This window comes from Aquarana catesbeiana, linkage group LG11, assembly GCF_042186555.1.
Source record: "Aquarana catesbeiana isolate 2022-GZ linkage group LG11, ASM4218655v1, whole genome shotgun sequence".
In the NCBI taxonomy this organism is placed as follows: domain Eukaryota; kingdom Metazoa; phylum Chordata; class Amphibia; order Anura; family Ranidae; genus Aquarana; species Aquarana catesbeiana.
This window is the reverse complement of record NC_133334.1, coordinates 274,318,347-274,323,975: the sequence shown is the minus strand read 5'-3', so window position 1 is coordinate 274,323,975 and position 5,629 is coordinate 274,318,347.

Below are 5,629 nucleotides of genomic sequence, written 5' to 3'. Positions count from 1 at the left end.
ATTCACACTCACTCAGCACACGGACACAGAGAAACAAACAGCTATTTCTACAGAATAACAAAAAGAAGGAATCTGCAACAAAGTACAAAGATCCCCCAGAGGGGGGGGGGGGGTTTATCTCGACAAAAGTGGAGTTACCCTTTAAGCTCGCCGGTGTCGCGGGTTTAGAACGTATTTCTTTTTTTTTCCCCGATTGTTTAGGCGATGTTCGGAGGTGAGACTATATTTAGTTGAAGCCGGATGGATTTTCTCAGAGCGCCTATTGTTGTATGTCTGCCCCGAGGCGCACAAATTATCATCCCACTTAGACCGGACCGACCGGTTTGGTGTTTAGTTAAATGAAATGAACAATGCCTCGCTCTCTTACCGACTGAATCTCATTAGACTGTGTGGCCGGCGACGGGGCCTTTAAATATGTTGCAGTTTTCACTCGGCAATCTCCTTTTAAGGTGACCATACACTGTGCAATCTGATTGTACAATCTACATTAGCTCTACCATGCTTAACCTGTGGCCCTCCATCTGTTGTGGAACTACAATTCCCAGCATGCCTCTGCCTGAAAAGGGAATCCCTTTCCAGAGGCTTTTGACAGGAGGTGAAGAGGCGATACGTCTTTTCACTGCCTGCTCGAACCCCCTAAATACTGCAGTCGCTTGAATTGGTTGCGTTCAGTGGCAGGTACTGCTCACCAAACGCAACGTGGGGGTGGGGTTACTTTTGCAGTGGCCGCTTTATGTGTGCACTCCTCATCTGGTGCTTTTGCAGCTTAAAGGGGGGCATAAAAATGCAGCTCAACCACGTCTTTTTACCCTCCACCCCATAAATGGATATCTAAGGCTCCATTCACACCTAGTGCGTAGTGGAAACCAGCGTTCCCGCTGGCGAATTCCTGGAGCGATTTGCGCGAGATTTCGTGTGACGCACATAGGGCAGCCCGTTCACCACATAGGCTGCCCTCTGTGCGCGTTTGTCGCCTGAAGAGAGGTTCGTGCTCCTTTTTTGGGTGACAAAAAAAAAAAAGGGTTTTGCGGCACAAGATTGCGGCAGAATCACATTGTGTTTCGAGGGCGCCATAAAGGAATAATGGGCACCCAAAAGGGTGTTGCGTGTTCTGCCGCTATTTGGGATCGCAGCGATTCCGCCCGCGATTCCAAAACTCAAGATGTGATCCCGTTCACAGCTGATCGTTTCCTAAATGAGCGCAAAACCGCACTTTTAGGAAACGTGTAAAAACCACGTGCCCGTATGCGGTGCCATTTATTGTTAATGGCGCCACAAATGCGGCTAGTGGAAGTGCGTTTTTAATTTCACCCCCCCCCCCCCCCCCCCGTGGAAAAACGCAAGACGCTCAGCGCATGAAAAGGTACACGGTAGAGCTGCACGATTCTGGGAAAAATCAGAATCACGTTTTTTTTTTTTTTTATTTTTAGAATAAAGATCACGATTCTCGCGGCGTACTTTCATCTTTCACGTTATACAAAAAAATTGGGCTAACTTTACTGTTTGTTTATTTTTTTTTTTTAATTCATTAAAGTGTATTTTTTTTTCCAGAAAAATTGCATTTGAAAGACCGCTGCGCCAATACAGCGTGACATAAAATATTGCAAGAACCGCCATTTTATTCTCTAGGGTCTCTGCTAAAAAAATATATATATATAATGTTTGGGGGGTTCTAAGTAATTTTCTATCAAAAAAATATGGATTTTAACATGTCAGAAAAAGGTTTAGTCTTTTAAGCAGTTAAACTTCCCTCATTTACAGACCGAAGTTCATCCCTTTGATCTAAAGAACAAACCGTTACAATGTTTATAGTTAGATCCGCTGAGGATTGTTGTGAAACTTGGCAGACTTGCCTGTTTTTTTTATTTTATTTTTTTTGACAGCTGTTGGATTGAGCAAGAGAACTCTCTGCATAGAATCGGGAAAATGCTTTTGTTAACCACTTCCCGCCCGGCCTATAGCAGATTAACACCCGGGAAGTGGTCCTGTTATCCTGACTGGGGGTCATATGACATCCAGCACGATAACATGCTGGCGCGCGCCCGCGGCACGTCAGTCTGACCCGCCACATCTCCGATCGTGGTAAGGAGGCTCTGACAGAGGCTTCTTACCACGTGATCAGCTGTGACCAATCACAACTGATCATCTCGTGAACCAGGAAGTGCCGGTAAACAGCATTCCTCGGTTTGCGCTGACAGATATAGCCGATCGGCGTCTCTCCCTGTGCTGATCTGTGCTGATAATCGGCACATTGATTAGCACAGCCCCCATCAGATGTGCCAATCAGTGCCCAAAAGCTGCCTGTCAGTGCCCCCTCAAAAAAAAAACTCTGTGCCCACCACAGTGCCAATTAGTGCCCAGCAGTAACACCTGTCAGTACCTCATCATCAGTGCTATCTATTAGTGTCCATCAGTGCCAGTCAGTGCCGCCTGTCAGTGCCCATCAGTTCTGCATATCAGTGCCGCCTATAGGTGCCCATCAGTGCTGCATATCAGTGCCCATCAGTTCTGCATATCAGTGCCGCCTATAGGTGCCCATCAGTGCTGCATATCAGTGCCCATCATTTCTGCATATCAGTGCCGCCTATAGGTGCCCATCAGTGCTGCATATCAGTGCCACCTATCATTGCCCATCAATTCTACATAACGGGGCCTCCTCATCAGTGCCACCTCATCAGTGCCCGTCAGTGAAGGAAAAAACTACATTTTATGACAAACTCCCATCAAATGTGCCAATCAGCTGCCAACCAGTGGCCCATCAAGAACACAAGTCAGTGCCCATTACAGTACCAATCAGTGCCCCATCAGTAATGCCTGTCAGTGCCCTTCAGATTCCAATCAGTAATGCCTGTCAGTAGCTCATCAGTGCTGCCTATCCAGTGCCACCTATCAGTGCCGCATATTAAGGTAGCCTATTGGTGCCCACCAGTGCTGCATATCAGTGCCCATCAATTCTACATATCAGTGCCGCCTCATCAGTGCCCGTCAGTGAAGGAGAAAACAAAATTTTATTACAGAAACAAAGAAACTTTTTTTTTTTTCCAAAATTTCGGTCTTTTTTAGTTTTAGTAAAACTGCAGTGGTGATCAAATACCACCAAAAGAAAGCTCTATTTGTGGGGGGAAAATGATAAAATTGTAGTTTGGGTACAGTGCCAGAGCTGAAAGCTGAAAATTGTCCGGGGGCAGGAAGGGGCAGAAGTGCCCGGTATTGAAGTGGTTAAGATCGCGAGGGAGAATTGCGATCGCGATTCTAACGATTAATCGCACAGCTCTAGTACACGGGGCGGCTTTGACATGTTTGACGCACGTAGGACCTCCCATTGTAATGAAATCGTTGACCACGAAAGAGCAAAAGTGTCACCACTCTGATGGATTGTCACCTGTATGGAGCAAACTGGTGGAAGAAGACAGTGACCCCTAGTGGAGGGGCAAACATTTGCTTGAATGTGATGAACGATCGGACCTATTAATAGTCATCTAAATCAGGAGGTGGTGGTAATGGGGACGGCGCTGTCCAATGAGCATTTCAGCTTTTGTTTTCTCATCAACCCAAAGCTCCCCCCCCCCCCCCCTCTGTGTTGTATAGAGAAGGACAATCCTCTGCTGCAGACTGTTTTTCCTCCCGTTTTCAGAGGATCTGAAAATAGATTTCCCCCCTCCATAGTGGTGGCTGGCGTTGTGTTTTCTTTGGTCCGGGTTCCAGAGAGCCTCATATTGTGCGTGTGACGGCGTGACTGCGCTCTTGTGTAAACATGGCTGGAAAGAGCCTTGGGAAAAGCGGCTCCCATCTCCGGAACGGCCTCAGTCTCTGTAGACCTTTCCGAGGTTCCGGCCTCCTGACAAGACAGAGCCGCCTTCTCAAGTTTTTCAACTTGTTTTCATTTTTTTTGAATGTTATTTTTTTTTTTTTTTGCTATTTTCTATGAAGTTTTTTTTTTTTTTTTTTTAATTACATTTAACCATTTAAAGGGTTTGTAAAGTAAAAAGGTTTTTTATCTTAATACATTTTATTCTATTTAAGTTAAAAAGCCTTCTGTGTGCAGCAGCACCCCCCAGAGCCCTCCTAACTCTTACCTGAGGTCCCTGTTTGTCCAGTGATGTCTCAGCCTTTCGCAATTCCTCTTCCTGATTGGCTGAGACTCTCCTGCGGCTGTCAATCAAAGTCAGCTAGCCAATCGGGGGGGGGGGGGGGGAGGGGGCGGGGCCGGGTCGGCTCTTGGTGTCTGAATGGAATGATATATATATATCCTTTTTTTTTTTCAGACACCCTGGAGAATAAAATGGAGATCATTGCAATACTTTTTCGCACCGCATTTGCGCAACAGTTTTAGGCACACAATTTTTAAATTTTTTTTTTTAAATACACTTTTTTGAATTCAAAAATAAGAAAACAGGTTAGCCCAGTTTTTTTTTTTTTTTTTCTATATTGTGAAAGATGATGTTACGCAGAGTAAATTGATACCCAACACGTCACGCTTCAAAATTGCGCCCGCTCGTAGAATGGCGACAAACTTTGGCACTCTCCATAGGCATCATTGACGCACCCGTGTTACGTTTTTGATGCGGTTTTTGAGTCGCGTGACCTATGGAGAACACGCCATACGTACAGCAATCGTGGTAAAATCGGCCCAAAGTCGCCCACAGATTTTTCGGCAAGAACGCGGTGTGTTTTCGGTGCCATTATCCGCACCTTTTCTGCTATCAGCATTCTGCCGATTTAACACCATTTTCACCCGAAATGTTTTGACGGCCGAAAATTTGGTGCACCTCTAGTCCTGACCTCAACCCGATAGAAGACCTTTGGGATGAATTCGAGCGGAGACTGCGAGCCAGGCCTTCTTGTCCAATATTAGTGGTGACCTCACAAATGCGCTTCTGGAAGAATGGTCAAAGATTCCCATAGACGCCCTCCTAAACCTTGTGGACGGCCTTCTCAGAGTTGAAGCTGTTATAGCTGCAAAGGGTGGGCCAACTCAATATTGAACCCTACGGACTAAGACTGGGATGCCATTAAAGTTCATGTAAAGGCAGGCGTCCCAATACTTTTGGTAATATAGTGTGTTCTTATATCCTGAGGAAGCGAGTCTCTTGTGAAACGCGTCGGTCCTGGACGTCGAATACCAGCAGATCGGCTATATACGTGAATATGGCTTTTATTGTTATCTTATATTCTATCTGTGATTTTTAGAACTAGAATTTAGAATAAAATATATACAATATATAGATTAATGTGGTGCGATCCCCCCGTTCACAGACTCCCGCCTCCCTTATTTTGGCAGTGAAGAGGTTTTTTGTGTATTTATTGTAATATTATGTGGAGATTTGGCCCAGAACATACCTTTTAGCCTTTCATCTTGTGAATTAGACTCGTCTGTCAGAGCCAGACAGCCACGTTATTTAATTTGCCTGAAGAATTTTATTTCCGTATTCATTTTAATTTCCCGATCCTGTAGGTCACCTGGAGAAGAAATGAAATACCAGAGTTGTTGCGTCTTGTTGGGTGTTTTTTTTTTTTTTTTTTTGCTGAGGGCTGCCGTCACCTTATTCTCTTTACGGGGATTTTCTGTTTGCTGTAGTCTTCCAATCTTAACCACTTCAGCTCCGGAAGATTTACCCCCCTTCATGAC